Genomic DNA, 18,860 nt, shown 5'->3' with positions numbered 1-18,860 from the left:
GCAGAGAGACAGAAACCTTAATTTTCAATGGCTTATGTTTGCCGTGGTGAAATTTAGACTTATAGAAAGGGAGCAATGAAAGCAGACGTAAGGTGGCTTTCATTTCCACAGTAATAGCTATAGGAATCTCCCAGTCTACACTCTTTTCTGAAATCCATAATTCCAGTGGTAGTGGTCCTCAGTCTTCTGATTTCGATACAGGAACTGGGATGGAATAAACATTTGGGGTAATATTTCATGACCCTGTTTCATGTAATATCATATGACTTTATTTAGTTGTCCTGCTTACATAATAAGTGCACACTTTCAGAAACTTTTACCAAATGGGGACAATGCGGTAGTTTATTATCTTGAATACTGGTGGTCATTGTAAAAAGCCAGGGATCAGGCCTTTGTCCAGGAGCACATTCTGTATAGTAACACTACTGTTTCACTGTCACTAAACAACATGGCTCTTAATAGACATTCAGACTTGACCTTCATTGTGACTTACCAGAACATGAATTGCGTCTTATTCCCACATAACCAATTCATCACCACAAGCTGTTGATGCCACTTTGCTTTATCATCATGACTGCCACTCTAGTGCAAGTCATCAGCACCCCTTCTCTTTCATATTTGTTCCTCCTCCAGTCTTCCGTCTTTGAATAAATGGCACCGTCCTCTACCCAGTAGCTCAAGCTAGAAACCTAGCAGTCATCCTTAATAGCCCCTTTCCCTTTATCTCCTACATCTAATCTCAACAAATCCAATAGGTTCTGTTTCTGAAAGAGCTCTCAAATCCATCCACTTCTCTGCTTTCCCTACCACCATCCAAGTCCAAGCTACCACTATCACTTATCCGGACCATTGCAATAGATGATCTCATCTACTCCTGCATGCTCCAGTCCATCCTCCACACAGCATCAGAGGGATCTTTTACAGATTCATATCTGAAAGCCTTCAGTGACTTTCCAGTACACTCTGGATAAAGACCTGACCAGTATCAGCTTGCACTCTTCCTCACTTTTTTTTCTTTCACTTTTTAAGATTGAGATATAATTCACATGACAAAAAATTTGCCATTTTAAAGTTTACAGGTAAGTGATTTTTAGTATATTCATTATGTTGTGCAACCATCACCACAGTCTAATTCCAGGATATTTGCATCACCCCAAAAAGAAACCCTGTACCTATTAGCTGTTAGTCCCAATCCCTCTCCTCAGCCCCTGGCAACCACCAATCTGCAGATCTATGGATTTGCCTATTCTGGGCCTTTCATGTAAATCGACTCTATATGCAATATGTGCTCTTTTGTGATTGACTTATTTTCATTTAGCATGTTTTCAGGGTTTATCCGTGTCATAGCATGTGTTAGTACTTCATTCCTTTTTATGACTCAGTAAAAGTCTATATGTCTTTATGCCATTTATGCCAGTACTGCGCTGTTTTGATTACCATAGTTTTGTAATAAGTTGAAGTCAGAAAGTATGAGGCCTCCAACTTTGTTCTTTTTCAAGATTGTTTTGGCTATCCAGGATCCCTTGAGATTCTTTGTGGATTTTAGGATGGATTTTTCTGTTACTGCAAAAAGTCTTCCTCACTTTTTACCTTACATCTGCCAAAGGACCTTTGTATATACTATTTCCCTTGTCTGGTAAACTTCTCTGTTTTAGTCAGTTGCCTGAAATCTTACTCATCTCTCAGGGCTCGGCTTAATTATCACTTCCCCAAGGAAGCTATCCTGTATCCTTCCCTCAGACAATGGCAGGTTCCCAGGTTCTCATAGCACTGTGAACCTTTCTTTTATATTCTTTATCACAGTTGACTTTACATTGGCATATTATATTTTTTTGCTACTTACATAGTATCAAGCTTTCCCCTATGTAGTAAATTCCATGAAGGTAAGAACCATTTTTGCTTATTGCTTATCGCTAATGCTTCAGTGCCTGACATGTAGTATATGCTCAATAAATATTTGCTGAATGAATGAAATTTGATTCCTATCTGTATTTTTAATCTTATTTCCCATTTATAATCATAGAGTTTGAGAGCTTGACTGAGAGATCAAATTGTCCAGTCTTTAGACATAACTGTTGTGTTCAGTTAAAAACAAATCTCTACTCATATTTTAGAAATGAAGTCATTTCCTCTAGCATGCTGTGTTTTGAATATATACAATATATTTTTCATTATATTTTAAGTATTTAATGGTCTCTGATGTACTTAATGAATAACTTTATATTTATGAGCATCACTGTTGTACACACATTTACAACATTGACTTTCTTGAAGTTTGCTATTATACTTTAAAAGTACTCACTTCGGGAATTCCCTGGTGGTCCAATGGTTAGGACTCAACGCTTTCACTGCCAGCGCCCAGGTTCAATCCCTAGTCAGGGAACTAAGATCCCGCAAGCCCTGCGCCGTGGCCAAAATAATAATAATAATAATAAATACAATAAAAATACTTCACTATAAATAAGAAATGACGTATTTACTGATTAAAGTGTTTCATTTTGTAAGTCTTGATAACTTTTTGGTCTAGCTATTTTACAAATACTTGTTTTTTAAATTTAAAAAATGGTTATATAGAGGTGTAAGTACTTTTAATGTTACTCTTTTTGTGAGTTTACTGCAGTTTTGCTGGGTACCAGATAGTCAGAAATGATAGTGGTAAGGGTCTCATTTAAGCCCTTATGGAAATAATCTTTTTATTTTATATGGATCAAAATTCAAAATGGGTTTTCTTTTTTATCTTTTTTTTTTCATTTTACCTTCAGTGTAAGCATTTGTGTTCTGTTAGGCTGTGTACAAAAATAACTATTCCATTCAGTGCCTTGAATTACTGATCTGTGACTCCATTGATATTCTGTAGGTTTATGGAATTGTTTTAGTTGTAAATTGTCTTTGCCTTCTTACCATTATAATAACAGCTAAAACCAGAGTAGTAAATTCCTGACACTGTTTTAAGTGCTTTATAAGCATTAATTCATTATACACATTTGCTTATTGTATTAGTCAGGGTTCTCCAGAGAAACAACCAACAGGGTCTTTGTGTGTGTGTAAATACCTATATATTTATTATTTTAATATTATTTACATGTAGGGATTTCCCTGGTGGTGCAGTGGTTAAGAATCCGCCTGCCAATGCAGGGTACACGGGTTCGAGCCCTGGTCCAGGAAGATCCCACATGCCGGGAGCAACTAAGCCCGTGCGCCACAACTACTAATGGTTAATATTATTTATTTATTTTTATTTATGTATTTTTTAATTTATTTAATTTATTTATTTTTGGCTGTATTGGGTCTTTGTTGCTGCACGCGGGCTTTCTCTAGTTGCAGCGAGCTTGGGCTACTCTTCATAGCGGTGCGCAGGCTTCTTGTTGTGGTGGCTTCTCTTGTTGCGGAGCAGGGCTCTAGGCACGCAGGCTTCAGTAGTGGTGGCACACGGGCTCAGTAGTTGTGGCTCGCGGGCTCTAGAGCTCAGGCTCAGTAGTTGTGGTGCACGGGCTTAGTTGCTCCACGGCATGTGGGATCTTCCCAGACCAGGGCTTGAACCCGTGTTCTCGACCACTGTACCACCAGGGAAGCCCAGTTAATATTATTTACATGTAAATGTTAAAATAAATTTCTTCATATATATGTATGTATACACATATTTACACACACACACACACACATACACACACATATAAAGAAACTTACAAGGAATTGGCTTATAAGGTTTACAGGGAGTTGGCTCACGTGATTATGGAGGCTGAGAAGTCCCAAGACCTGGAGTCAGCAAGCTGGAGACCAGGAGACCAGTGGTGAAGTTCCAGTCTGAGTGGGAAGGCCAGAGAACCTGGAGAGCTGATGGTGTAAGTTCCAGTCCAAAGGCTAGCGTTAGGCTTGATACCCAGGAGGAGCCAGTGCTTCAGTTCAAGTCCCAAGGCCAGTTAAACCAGTGTCCCAGCTTAAAGGCCATTAGGCAGGAGGAGTTGCCTCTTACTCCGAGGAAGGTCAGCCTTTCTTTCTTCCTTCCTTTCTTTCTTCCTTCCTTCCTTTTTTGGCTGCGTTGGGTCCTCGTTGCTGCGCGCGGGCTTTCTCTAGTTGCGTCGAGCAGGGGCTACTCTTTGTTGCGGTGCACAGGCTTCTCATTGCAGTGGCTTCTCTTGTTGCAGAGCACGGGTTCTAGGCACGTGGGCTCTAGAGCATAAGCTCAGTAGTTGTGGCACACGGGCTTAGTTGCTTCACGGCACGTGGGATCTTCCCAGAGCAGGGATCGAACCTGTGTCCCATGCGTTGGCAGGCAGATTCTTAACCACCTCACCACCAGGGAAGTCTCAGTCTTTTTGTTTTATTTAGGCCTTCAAATGGTTGAATGAGGTCCACTCACATTATGGAGGGCAATTTGCTTTACTCTGTTTACCAATTCAGATGTTAATATCATCCAGGAATACCCTCACAGACAAACCCAGAATATCTGACCAAATATCTGGGCAGTATGTGGCACAGTCAAGATGACACATAAAATTAACCATCACACTTATGTCCTAGGATCATGTGAAGATGAATGAACAAGTCTAAACTGTGTAGAGATCAGGAATGGAAGATTTTACCATAAATAACTGTAGTCTACTAGCCTTACCATCTGTAAAATGAAGGGTTTTGACTGCTACATGGTCTGTAAGGCTCATTGAAGTCCTAGAACTGGTAAAAGATCTTAGAGACCTTTTAGTTGTCCAGCCTCTTCATTTTACAGCTGAAGAAATGTACAGAAAGAGGGCAAATGGCTTGTCCAAGATTATTCAGTGAATGGGAGTTCAGAAATAGGAATTCCAGGCTCAGCTCTGTAACGTTATGTCCTCAGTTTCCTCTTTGAACTGCGAGGGCTCCTGGGTCATCAATATTTAAGTTCTCTCCCAGCTTTATAATTTCATATAAGTGTTTAGGCTTCATAGTCTAGCAGTGGAATTTTTTGACTATTTTCTTTTCTTTTTTTAATTAATTCTTATTGGAGTATAGTTGATATTTGACTATTTTCTATTGGGTTGTTTATCTCTGTTACTCGTTGGGTATTCATCTCTCTCTTTTTTTTTTTTTTTTTGTAAGGAGGGAGGAAGGGAAGGAGGTCTCCATCTCTTGGTTGCTCATTTGACTGTATTCTGCCCCAAATTTCATTTCTTCTTTAACAGTAATGAGTGTGAACTAAATTGTCTGTACTTTGGATGGAAATAACGACAGACTTTCATGGGCTTTTAAAAGTGGTTGTACTTTTCGTTTTACACTGACCTGAGTGATTGGGGGATCAAATGCAGATGCATGCCTTTGTTAGTACTATGTTCTAGAAATGAACTTAACTCTGATTATATTAACCTCTTAGCTAACAGCTCTAATGGAGGAGAACATTTTTGGTGGTACTGAAATATGATGGGCAGGCTTCCTGGGGAGCAGCACCACTGTCTTTGCCAGTGGCCACCTGACGTTAATTCCCAAAGACACTCTTACTCATCTCTACTCCTGAACACTGTTAGCTGCACAATGGTAGATAGAGAGGCAGCACTTGGATTGGCTGAGTCACAGCTGCTAGGCCACAGTAGGGGCAATAAGAAGACAATTCATATGTACATATTTGAGAACCAGTTTGATGAAAAGTGTCAGTAGAATATATATCCGTGTTTTGAAATGTGAAGCAGTGTAATTAAAATATTGTGCAAATTTAGACATACTAATCAAACATACTAATGAAGGCAGTTTAATCAAAATGAAATCAAACCAAAAGACATACTAATGGATTTATAGAATCCATGTTTGGAATTAATATTTTACATAGTCATGAAATTCATGTTGCATCAACAAATGTCTCTTTTGTTCCTAATATATACCTAGCATTGTGGAAGTTTTTTGAGGTATGGGACTGGAAACTTCTCTGTTATGGTGCCTCCACTAACCAGCACTGTAGCCTTAGGAAAATCACTTCGTTTTTAAATACATTGTCTTTTACAAATGTAATATTCAGTGCATATAGAAGAACATGTTAAATATATGCGTAATAATAAAATGACCACTCACGTACCTGTACCCCAACTTCAGAATTAGACCATTACCAATATAATTCTACCTGTGTGCTCCTGTCTTATCTCATCCCCCTGCCTCCCCCCAACCCTGTAACTATTAACCTTATTTCTGTGACTCATTCTGTTGCTTTAAAAAATAATTTTAGCACATATATATGCAAATTTATATAATATATTAGTTTTCTTGAGCTTATAGAAATAGTATACTGTTTTTTTTCTTACTCAACATTAAATTGCTATGATTCTTCATAAGGTTTTATGTAGCTATAGTTGATTCATTGTCACTGCTGAATAATATTTTACTTTGGGAATATACTAGAATTTACCCATTCTTCTGTCAGTGGACTTATAGGTTATTTGCAGGGTTTTTTTTTTTTTCTGTATGACCAGAAAATGTGTCTTTTAGTGTATATTTATAAAAGGGGTTCCCCCCCAGTGCGTGTAGGATACACATATACATATACAAACACACACTCAGGCATATGTATAGGAAAACAAATACACATAATAACTCTTGAAATGTGCAACTTTACAAGAAGAGATTAAATTGTTCTCCAAAGTGGTTTTACCAATATGCACTCCCACTAGCAATGTATGAGTTCCCGTTGCTTCATATACTTGCCCTTGATATTGACTTCTTACATTTTGTTGGTTCTCTGATTACTAATGAGGTTAAACATCTTTGCATACGTTTATGGGCCATTTATGTTTCCCCTCTGAAATACTTGTTGATGTATTTTAACTGTTTTCTGTTGGTTTATCTTTCTCATACTGATTTATAATTATGAGTCCTTTTCATATTCAGGAGATTAATCCTTTGTTGGTTATATTTTTTGCAAATAACTTAATTTGTGGCTTCACATATATTTATATATGTCTTTTGATAAAGAAGTTCTTAACTTTAATGTAGTCAAAGTTTTTGGTTTCTTTCTTTATGGTTACTGCTTTATGTGTCTTGATTAAGCAATCCTTCCCTATGCCAAAGTTGGAAAAGTAGTCTCCTTATTATTTTTTCTAAAAGTTTTAAAATTTGGCAAATTATTTTTTCAGCCTCATTTTTCAGAACTTTAAAATGCAGTTGAACTGGGTGTTCTGTAACAACCTTTTATTCTTTGACGCTGTGACCTGAAGAAGACAGGATATGTGCGTATATTTTCAGAGATTGCAGTATTCTTTTAGTAATCTCTCCTACTGTGAGGTTTTATATTCTCTCCTACTTTACTTCTCTTTCTCTCATTTCCCCAGCCTCTTCCTTCCTGTTTTCTTCAGAAAATAACCAGTTGAATCCTTCAACATCCTAGTTTCTGTGTTGAAGCAGCACTTTTTAATTGAAATTTATTGAGATAATGCAGTTGTAAGAAATAATAGAGATCCTGTGTACCCTTTACCCAGTTCATGGTAACATCTTGCAACACTGTAGTATAACGTCACAACCAGGGTACTGACATTGATAACATCCACTGATCTTATTTAGATTTCTCCAGGTATACTTGTACTCATTTGTGTGTGTGTGTGTGTGTGTGTGTATTTATTTCTATGCAGTTTTATCCCATGTGTATGTTTGTATATCCACCACCACAGATAAATACTGAAGGAAACAGCATTTTTTATAAACAGCATTTTTAAAAGTCTGAATTACTGAATACCTCCAGAATGTTCTGGAGTACCCAGTTTGGCTGGTGCCCTCACAGTTCTAGAGGGCCACCTCAGGTTACATAATCCAGAAGCAAATTGATGAACTGAAACCTTGACCTTAGGGATGAAAGAATCTTTGATATTTGGGTTTGAGGTCCTGGGAGGCCAGTTGGCATGCCCCCAAAACATAATCATCACTTATTTTGAATTGTATATGCCCATATGAACCTGCATTTGAGACATCCTTGTAAAAGTTGCCCTTGGTCCATCATACAAATAGGAGTCATTCAAATTCCACCAGGTCGTTAGCAACTAAAAACTCAGTGGAAAGGAGGAATGGTAATCCTTCTAGGAAAACAATTAAAAGCATGCCGAAATATGCATTGGTTTATATCCCCATAAGTAGAAGCTTACATTATTGTCAGGCTGGTAGTCAAGGACATATGAAGACTACATTTATGGGAGAGCTACGTATGCTTTAACTCATGTCTACTTCAAAATATTTAAAAATAAACACTCAGCACCTTTGACCTCTTATGACCGGCCAGGCACTATGCTAAGCAAAGAGGATAGTGTAGTAAATAAAAACAGAAGTGGTTCGTGTCCTTATGGAACTTATAATCTAATTTACAGTTTAAAAATAAGGCAACAGGGACTTACCTGGTGGCGCAGTGGTTAAGAATCCACCTGCCAATGCAGGGGACATGGGTTTGATCCCTGGTCTGGGAAGATCCCACATGCTGTGGATCAACTAAGCCCATGCACCACAACTACTGATCCTGTGCTCTAGAGTCCATGAGCCACAACTACTGAAGCCCACGTGCCTAGAGCCCATGCTCTGCAACAAGAGAAGCCTCCGCTACCTGCAACTAGAGAAAGCCCACGCACAGCAACGAAGACCCAAAGCAGCCCAAAAAATAAATAAATAAAAATTTAAAAAGAAAATAAGGCAACAAATATTATAATTACTCACTTTCATAAGTTTTGAATAAAATGAATTAGAAACAGAGATAGCAGAAATAAGGTCTGTTTTTGATAGGGTAGCCAGCAAGCTCTGTCAGAGGAGATGGCATATAAGCAGATAACTGAAGGAAGGAGGGGCTGCTTCTGCAGAGGGTTTTGGGAGTAGATAGTGGAATCAGCTTGTTCAAAGGCCCTGAGTTGGGCAAGAGCCAGGCACATTGAGAAACTGAAAAGGAGGCTAGTGGGGCTGAAGGGCACACTCAGTGGAGGAGGGGGAAGATGGCAACGAATGGAGTATAGGAACTTCTGGGGCACTGTCTTAGGAGCAATTTGGATCTTGTAATCTGCACTTCTTGAAGCCATGAAGGTGGTTTGAAGATGTGGAAGTGATAATAATGAAGTTGTCTATTTCATCAATTCACAAATATTAGGTACCGTACCCTGTGTCAGGCACTTCTACTTGCTAGGGATGCACTGGTGAGCAAAACAGACTAATATCTCTGCCCCCATGGACCTTACATTTTAATGGGGGGGGGTATTGTTAGGGTAAAGGATAAGCTGAGAGCTCCAAAATACAATGGCCAGAAAAAGGTAGATCTTTGTCTTTCTGGCCTGTAATAGCCCAGGGCAAGGAGGCAGCTTCTATTCCATGAGATCACCTAGTGTCCCAGGCTAGTGGGGTAGTTCTGCCTTCCTCAGCATTTGGTTTTCAAGTTCCAGCCAGCTAGAGGGAAAGAGGGGTCCAGGGCAAGCTTCTTTAGGAAAATGACCAGGAAGTTTCACACATCACTATTACACATATACCTTTGGCGAGATCTTAGTCACGTGGTCCTCCCTAGTCATAAGGGAGATAGAAAAATGCAGTTTCTAGCTGGAAAGCCAGGTGCTCAGGAAGAAAGGAAGAACAGATTTGGGGGGACAACCAGTAGACAGGGAGACAGACAATAAACAAGATAAATAATTGTAGTATCTTGTATGCTAGTGATGAGTGGTAAAGGAAAAAGAAAGCAGGGAAGGAAGATAGGAAGTATCAGGTGGTAGCGGTTGCAGTTTTTCAATGGAGCAACAAAGGAAGGCCTCATTGGCAAGGTGCCATTTCAATAAAGCTCTGAATGAAGTGTGTGAGCAAGAAATACCATTCTGAGTTGTTCTGAGGTTACCATAACCCAGGGTAGGCTTTTACATGCCTAAATCTTAGACCTTATCTGAAAGTATTCAGGTTAGTGGAAAAGACACCACTATACTACAGTTTCATTTAGAGCAAGCAATACAAGAAAGCCTTAAACAATGAATTGGTGAATACTACAGTTTCATTTAGAGCAAGCAATACAAGAAAGCCTTAAACAATGAATTGGTGAATTACCATGCTAGGACCTGGACTGAGGCATCTGTCTGAGAGATTTTTTTCTTGGCTCTTAGATAGACGGTAAACTTAGCTCCCTAAGAAAGGAGGGACTAAGATCCCTCTGCAACACTCAGTTCAGAGTGTGTTGCACATACTTGTTTTCTAGGGTTTGGGGGGTGGTAGGGTGATTTTTTTCCTAAGTGTAGGAATTATTGATGATTTGAGTCTGCTGTAGAAATCTGGTTAATTTCAGTCAGCCATTGTCAGTGCAGTTTTAAGGATGTGGTGACATAAAAATAATGGAAGTATTTTCATGTTCACGCTTGGTCATCCAAAATCTTGCTTAGTTGCCCTTCCAGTTAGAGAAAGCAGTAGTTTCCAACACTTCATTATTTTCTTTAATTATATTCGAGTGCTGCTTTAAGTTATATGTCAATGTAAAATACATAATAAGCACCTTTTCCTACTTCTGCATCACTTTTTTTTTTTTTTAATGACAACCCGTTTGGTTAATGAGACAAAAGAAAAACATTTTCTGCCTGTTTTTACTCTAATGCCCTTCCCACCTACAACACCCCTAGATGTGGGTAGATAGATTGTCTCGGGTTTATTTCTATGTTAGTAATCATTATCTTTCATTAGAGAACTTACAGTTTAGGAAAGGAGATAAGATACACAGATACATAATGAAAGTACAAGGCAGGAAGTGATAAATGCCATGAGAAAGGTAAAAATAAAATGCTCTTGTAGTTCACAGACTACAGAATGAGTAACCCTGTCAGTCTTTGCTTCCACAATCATGAAAGGAGACAGTAAGGTTAACTTTGAGCTTAATATATAATGCTCTCAAAAGGAATTTTCTCTTCTTGGAAAAGGGAAGCATTTGATCTGTTATCCTACTATTTTAAGTGTTTTAGTGAGTCCAGTCCTTTTCTATGCACAGATAAAATACGTTTTTTGCCTGTCATACTACACCACAGAGAAAAACTCAAGTCAGACTGGAAAAGCACTGCTAATCACTTCATAGCATTTTATAGTCTTGGAAGTTACCCTTGAATCTTTTTTCCTCTCCCTCCAGCTTCCACAGTCCCTCACGAAATTCCAAAGGTTATGCCTCCTGAATATTTTTGGGATCCAGTCTTGCCAAGCTTAATCCATCTCTGCGAAGCAGCTAGACTGATTTTTTTAAAACATCGCATTAGTTTAAGTCAGTTTCATGCTAAGAACCCCAAGTGGTTCCCTTCACAGAGTAAGATTTCAAATCCTTACTGTGCACACCAGGCTCTGCCTGCCTGTGCAATAACATCTCTGACCTTTGCCCCTCGCCTTGTACACTGCAGTCACACTGGCCTTCCCTCAGGGCTCGCCCTCCTCCCGCACACTGCTCCCACTGTGTGGAATCCTCCCCCAAGGGCCCCGTTTCTATTCCTTCAGTACTGAGCTCAAGCATCCTTAAGGAAACCTTCCGACCTCCGCTGCGGTCAGACCACCCAATCTCAATGGGGTCTCCTAGCACCTTGTACTTCTCTTACTTCTTTCTGCAACTGTAATTAATAATGAATCTTGGAGCTAGTTATTAGCTGCCTTCCCCCTTGAACAAAATTTAAAAGGGCATGTGTGCTTTTACTTAGTGCTCTGTGCCCAGGGCCAGTGTCTGGTATAGTGCCGACTACTGGAATAAATTCTTAAGAAATATTTGTTGCTAAAGAAAAAGGGCAGAAAATTCCCAAATTATTTAAATTTGGTTTTATATTTTATTGAGGTGCTTACATTTGATCATAGGTTTTTTAAAGTTGTTGGAAAGTTTATAAAAGACAAGTATCAGCATCACCTGGGAGCTGTTAGAAATGCAATGCCCAGGCTTCTGATTCAGACCTACTGTATCAGAAACTGCGGGTGGGGTCTCACAATCTGGTGTAACACACCCTCCAGGTGACGCTGATGCAGAATAATGTTTGAGAACCAGGGTTCTATAAAAATACTGACTGAAGGTTGACTCTGACTAAGTAAAATATGAAGTGCAACTTAAACCTACTTTTGCAATTAGGTACATTGTTTCTAATCAACAGTGGTGGTAATAAACTACTTTTCAGCTGCCACCCTCCCCCACCCCCCATTTTATCAATTGTCTTCAGATATCAACTGAAATGTAAACAAGGTCTGCTTGATCAATCAACCCAAACCTGGACTTTAGAAATTCCAAGGTATTTTTCAGCCTTCACCCCTCTGAATCGAACTTTTATCTAGTACCATCCGATTCCAGGAAATGCTTGTAAAACTGATAATGCCCATGATTCTAGTGTTGGAGTGCTTTGCTTTTAATTTTTTTTGGCCGCACTGTGTGGCATGTGGGATCTTAGTTCCCCAACCAGGGATCAAACCCATGCCCCCTGCAGTGGAAGCGAGGAGTCTTAACCACTGGACTGCCAGGGAAGTCCCATTAATTTTTTAATGTTTATTATACAGGGTCAAAATGATTTTTGCTAAAGCTTAGGTTGTCATAGTTTCTAGATTTATATCTAATGCATTTTGAAGCATTAGCAAGGTTTAGATATGCATATTCTTGGCTGTGTTTAGATTTCAGGGCTGTGCTACGTCATCAAACTTTTGCTGATGGATTGACTGCATTGTTAAAGGTCACTCATCCCCGATTTTGCCATTGACTTTAAATTTGCTCCATGTTTGACTCAAGGACACTGTTGACAAACCATTCCCACCTGGTGACTATTAAGTGATCCATAGGAAGTTAATTGCAGGTTTCTTTCTCATATAACAGATGCCCAAGGCTCATTGATTCTCTTTGTAATATTTGGTTAGAAGCACAGGATTTGAATGGAGAAGGGAGATAACCAACAAAAGATTTTTTTCAATGTTTTTAAAAACTTTAAATTTTAGAATAGTTTTAGATCTACAGAAAAGTTACGTACATGGTACAGAGTTTTCACACCCCACTTGCAGTTTCCTATATTATTAACATCTTATGTTAGTAATGTACATTTGTCACAATTGATGAACCAATATTGATACATTATTATTAACTAAAATCCATACTTAATTATTCAGATTTCCTCAGTTTTCCATTAATGTCATTTTCCTGTTATACGATCCTAGCCAGGATACCACATCACATTTAGTTATATCTCATTAGATTCCTCTTGGCTGTGACAGTTTCTCAGACTTTCTTTGGTTTAGATGACATTGACAGTTTTGAGGAATACTAGTCGCATATTTTGTAGAATGTCCCTCAATTGGGATTTGTCCATTTTTCTTATGATTAGACTGGCGCTTATTGAGTTTTGAGAGGAAGACTGGTGAGGTGAAATGCCATTTTCATTACACCATATCAAGAGTACATTTAAAAACAATTTTTTTATTGAACTATAGTCGATTTACAATGTTGTGTTAGTTTCAGGTGTAAAGAGTACAAATTATTAACATGACTTATCATGGTTGGCATTGACCTTGATCACCTGTCTGAAGTAGTGTTTACCTGATTCCTCCACTTTAAAGCTGCTGTTTTTCCTCTTTTCCATACTGTACTCTTTGGAAACAAGTTACTAAGTGTAGCCCAAGAGTTGTGGGGTTATTGTTTTTTTTGTTTTTTTTGCTACCATGCGGCATGCGGGATCTTAGTTCCCTGACCAGGGATCGAACCCATGCCCCCTGCATTGGGAGCGCAGAGTCTTAACCACTGGACCGCCAGGGAGGTCCCAAGAGTTTGTTTTTTAAATATGAGATTCCAGATGACATCTTTCTTGCTGAGTGGGGCCTTCTCCATTATTTTTTGGTGTCTCCTTTTTTAAATTTTACTTTAATCAGGAGACAGGCATATGCAGTTGACATGTTTCAAATGCTTATTTATTTATTTATTTAAGAAAAAAAGTTGCCAAGCTTTATTTAGGTTGCAGTGGTTATAGACAACACATCTAACCCTATATCCCACCCCACCCTACTTGGCGCCCTGAACAGACTCAGCTCCCTTTTCCCTCCAGTCTCACTTCTTGTCCTCCTCCTCCTTGTCCATCTTGCCATCATTGGTGGCCTGGGAGGCCAGGGAGCCCATGGCATTTCCAATGGCCTCATTGTTGGGATCCACACCTGGAAGGTTCTCCAGGACACTCTGAAGGAACTCAGGGTCCTGCATCACGTCATAATCATCCTCCTCCTTGGCGGGCTCAGATGTGTCCATGGCTGAACTGGCATCAATGTCAGCTGATTCTGCCTGGCCAAATTCTGCGCCCTGGAGGCACATCTGCATGGCATAAGCATTCTGTTCTTCCCCAGTCATAACTGCTTAGGTCAGGGAGCCCAGTGCAGGCAGACTCCTGCTGGCTGATGGTCATTTTCAGCAGGGCATCGTCCGAGTCTTCAGTCCCAGTCATGGCGACTCCCACCTCAGCGGCAGAGGCAGCAGCTGCCCACCGCGCCTCCTCCTCCTGCGGCTGCCGCTGCTCTTCCACAGAAACACAGAGGGCCAGGGCCAGCTCAGGATCATCACTGGGATCCACTCCAAATTCAAAGTCACTGGCACCAAGACCCAGCATGGCACTGCCTTCCCCAGCCAGAATCGGAGAACTGATGAGGGCATCAGCCAAGCTGGGCCCAGGAGACACTGCCACCAGATGAGAACCGGTTCCATCTTTACCATTCAGTGTGTTTACAAAGGCCCTCAGCTTTTCTGTGTTCACCCCCTCTTCCCCCAAATTGATAATGTCAGCATTTACTTTCTCCTTCTTGAGGCGTTTAGCCAGTTTTACCAGATTCTTCTCATTGTCCTCCACGGGGCTTCCCAGAAAGGCAATGATTCGCATCTTGTGATTCTTGCCCTGTTGGTGCTTCAGAGCCAGATGGGCCACGCAGATGCCAGTGCAGAAGGTGATTTTGCCCTTCGGTTGGACAGTGTGGAGCTTAGACAGGATGCGGCCAGAATCAGGGGTGAGTGTGGTCCGCACTTCACAGTCATTGGCCAGTGTGATGAGGCCCACGTTGTTCTCAGGGTTGCCGAGGGTCTCGGAGTGACAGACTATGTTGATGGCGTCTTGTTGGGCATGTAGCCGGGTGGGTAAGAAGTCCCCACTCAGCATATACTCACTGTTGTCCACGCAAACCATAGTGCTTTCCAACACCATCTTGCCGCCTTCCTCCCTCCCCGACCTCAAATGCTTATTTAAATTGTGAAGTATATTTCAGCTGATGAATGGATTTGAAATTAAAGTGAATATTTGTTCTGGGGAATTTAGGGGAACCTAACGTGGTTTTGCAAATGCTCCTGTGTCTAGCTGTTGCCCACATATACTCTCGTTCCTTAGCCTCCAAGCCTCTGTTTGCCTGTAGCTGCTCCTAGAATTTAATTGCCTGCTAGCTAAAACCTCTATGAAAACATTTGGGTAGATAGAGTGGCCCAGGATTTTCTTTTGCTTGGCAAGAACTCACTTGCTAAAATGTTTTTTAATATGTTGGTGCCTCTCTACTGTGCTGCTTTTGCCAGAATAGATGCAGCCCAAAAGATTTGCTTGTCTTCCTAACTCCTTTTTTAATATCTCGTAGCAGTGACTGAGCTATTGATCTGAAGGGATAATAACAACCCTGCATGTGCTTTTTGCAAGTTCTGATATTTTAAGAACTGAGAGCTTTGAAAAAGAACATCGCTTTACTTCACAAACTCAAGGCTTCTTCAAACCAAATAATATACAGCATATGTCATAAAGAAGGTTCATTCCTAGAAATCACCAGATTTAAAGGGAGCAAAGGATGAGGGAGAAGGAATTAAAACAAGTGACAGTACTTGCTCAGAGACTGATGACCAGGGTCAGCTCCACGGGAACATTGTCTCCAGCAACCCCACTTACTCTTTCTCACTGCATCCCTAATTCATGTTCTTGGCTCCTAAAATACACTTAAAGCACTTCTCAGAAAGATTGAAAGGCACACAGAATGTAAACAGTAAACTTTTTGGTGAAGTTAACCTTTAGTATATTATTAGTAGTTTTGGATTCTAGGTTGACTCCTCAGTAGGGAAAATAGCAAGCAACATGTCTCATTATAATTAGATATATAAATAACTTAAGATAATACATCTATCATAAGGCAAATAGAAAAAAATGGGGGATGTTTTAGCTGTGCACATTTATTTATTTATTTATTCTTGGCTATGTTGGGTCTTTGTTGCTGCACATGGGCTTTCTCTAGTTGCAGCGAGCTGGGGCTGCTCTTCGTTGAGGTGCATGAGCTTCTCATTGCTGTGGCTTCTCTTGTTGTGGAGCACGGGCTCTAGGCGCACGGGCTCAGTAGTTGTGGCACACGGGCTCAGTAGTTGTGTCTCGCGGGCTCTAGAGCACAGGCTTAGTAGTTGTGGTGCACGGGCTTAGCTGCTCCACAGCATGTGGGATCTTCCCAGACTAGGGCTCGGACCCGTGTCCCCTGCATTGGCAGGCAGATCCTTAACCACTGTGCTACCAGGGAAGTCCCTTAGCTGCGTACATTTATTAATCCAAGTTCTGGCTAATAAGGTCTAAGAGGACTCCCTCAATTTGAGAGATATGCACCCCCCAAAAAAACAGTCAAAGAATATTTAGGTTTATACTCTTAATTTGTTAATGTTACTATCTAATATCTCTTATATATTTGTATCTGTTCAGCATCTGGAAGAATTCAGTACTTATTTTTAGAATTTGTCTTAAACTTTTTTAGTAAACTTTTTGTTTTAGGATAATTTCAGATTTATAGGAACTTTGCAAAGATGGTACAGAGAGTTCACATATGCCCTACACAGTTTCCCTTATTATCATCTTATATTAGTAATGGTACATTTGTCACAATTAATGAACCAATATTGTTATGTTATTACTAACTGAAGTCCATACTTCATTCACATTTCTTCAGCTTGTCCCTAATGTCCTTTTTTCTGTTCCAGGATCCCATCGAGAATACCATACCATAATTAGTCATCCTGTCTCCTTAGGCTCCTCTTGGCTGTGACAGTTTCTCAAACTTTCCGTGGTTTTGATGACATTGACAGTTTTGAGGAGTGCCGGTTAGGGATTTTGTAGCAGATCCCTCAGTTAGGATTCGTTTGATGTTTTTCTCAAGATAAGATGTGGATTATGGCTTTTTAGGAGGAAGACTGGAGAAGTGAAGGGCTGTCCTCATCACATCTTATCCACCATGCGTAGTATCAACATGACTTTCTACTGGTGATGTTAACTTGATCACTTGGCTGGGGTAGCATTTGTCAGCTTTCTTCACTGTGAAGTTAGTCTTTTTTAAAACAGATTTTTACTGATTTTTCTACCTCTATGATTCTGGAGAGGAATATGGTCCATTTCATTTATTTATTCAACAGATGTTACTTTAAGTTAAAGAAAACATGGTTTTAGGTAAATTTTAGGGTTTTATTCCCCCCAAGGCCCACTCTTACTAATTGGAGAAATAAACCATATTTAAGGAATAGTCAATACTTTGTAGGTAACAAAAGTTGGTCAAGGTCAAGTTGTTGGTGTACAGTGTATATTTGTTGAGCTTTTCTGAATATACTGAGTTTTTCAACAAAATTCTGTTTGACCACTGATGAATATTGTTAAATAATTTAAATCACATTCTTCAAATGTTATGGCATCTCAATTATTCATGATTTACCAGTTATTAGACTTTCTTACCTTCTCTTTTCACTCATTTTATATTCAGAAGTAATACTGGAAATGAGACCCTTTCTATCTTCCCAGCTTTTGTATAAGTACAAAGGATTATATAGATATTATGGATCAAGCAATCTCCTGCTTATTTACATTCTTTCAAATGCTAGTCACAGTAACAGATGAAGATCAGAAAGCACTAGGAAAGGCTTCCCTGGTGGAGCAGTGTTAAGAATCTGCCTGCCAATGCAGGGGACACAGGTTCGAGCCCTGGTCCGGGAAGATCCCACATGCCACAGAGCAGCTAAGCCCATGCGCCACAACTACTGAACCTGCATTCTAGAGCTCGCGAGCCACTACTACTGAGCCCACGTGCCACAACTACTGAAGCCTACGTTCCTAGAGCACATGCTCTGCAACAAGAGAAGCCACTGCAATGAGAAGCCCGCGCACCGCAGCGAAGAGTAGCCCCCGCTCGCTGCAACTAGAGAAAGCCCACACACAGCAACAAAGACCCAGTGAGCCAAAAATAAATAAATTAAAATAAATAAATTTAAAAAAAGAAAGAAAGTACTAGGAAAAGAAGAGTTTTGCTCTCGAAGAATGTGTCATGCAGCAGATGAACCTCTAGGATGAATTTGACTAATTCTCCACAGCAGCAAAGTCACATAATCAGATGGTGTTGCTTGAGGCTTTCTCTTGCTTTGGAGTTGGATAATCTAAATTGTGTAGCCTCTAGTGGATTTTCATTCTGTCATGTATCAAGGAACGTCTGTGCAGGTGGAAAGAGGTTTTCTGTTGGGCTGTGTGTGAGCTCAGTGGGAAGGGTTAAAAATTAGAAATGAATGCTTTTAACTCAATTTTTCTTCCTAATAACAGACATCTCTACCAGATTTGATGACACTGCAAACATGAAAGGAGCAGAGACATCTGGGTGTTATCATAGGCTCTGCCACTACTTGTGTAGTTTTGGCGGTAGGTTTTTTTTTCTTAATAAATTAATTTATTTATTTGTTTGTTTTTATTTTTGGCTGCGTTGGGTCTCCATTGCTGCACGCGGGCTTTCTCTAGCTGCGGTGAACGTGGGCTACTCTTCGTTGCGGTGTGGGGGCTTTTCATTGTGGTGGCTTCTCTTGTTTTGGAGCACGGGCTATAGGCACACAGGCTTCAGTAGTTGTGGCACACGGGCTCAGTAGTTGTGGTTCACGGGCTCTTGAGTGCAGGCTCAGTAGTTGTGGTGCACGG

At 40.1% G+C, this 18,860-nt stretch overlaps 1 protein-coding gene and 1 pseudogene across 3 annotated transcripts in view; one reads left to right on the top strand and one right to left on the bottom strand.

The window, feature by feature from the left end:
* The window catches only part of ATP11C (ATPase phospholipid transporting 11C (ATP11C blood group)), a 167,652-nt gene that overhangs the window by 10,769 nt on the left and 138,023 nt on the right, over positions 1 to 18,860 (top strand). The window lies entirely within an intron of this gene.
* Positions 13,781 to 15,133, bottom strand: LOC309796896 (26S proteasome non-ATPase regulatory subunit 4-like; annotated as a pseudogene). The gene has a single exon. The product of its transcript is annotated as a 26S proteasome non-ATPase regulatory subunit 4-like (transcript).

Source organism: Mesoplodon mirus (genome assembly GCF_964341445.2).
Source record: "Mesoplodon mirus genome assembly, chromosome: X".
NCBI classification, from domain to species: domain Eukaryota; kingdom Metazoa; phylum Chordata; class Mammalia; order Artiodactyla; family Ziphiidae; genus Mesoplodon; species Mesoplodon mirus.
Note: the sequence above shows the minus strand (reverse complement) of the source record. Positions and strands in the feature narration are given on the sequence as shown.